A 220-nucleotide genomic window follows, 5' to 3' on the forward strand; every position below is an offset into this window, starting at 1 on the left:
TCGCGGCATTCCTCTTACAGTTGCCTGCCCATGTTACGTGAATCAGTCTGGATGCACACTAGTCGAAATTTTGTCCGCAGTGGAAAGAAGGGAAATGACTCTGAGGTTGTTGGAGACCTGGTGATTTCTATTTCGCTTATAGAGACACATGGAAAATCCTTTCAGCTCTTGTGAAAGTTTGCCTGAGTTCCAGATGTTGCGGTAGAAGCAAGCTGTATAT

The sequence above is a fragment of the Penaeus monodon genome, chromosome 15 (genome assembly GCF_015228065.2).
Source record: "Penaeus monodon isolate SGIC_2016 chromosome 15, NSTDA_Pmon_1, whole genome shotgun sequence".
NCBI lineage: Eukaryota > Metazoa > Arthropoda > Malacostraca > Decapoda > Penaeidae > Penaeus > Penaeus monodon.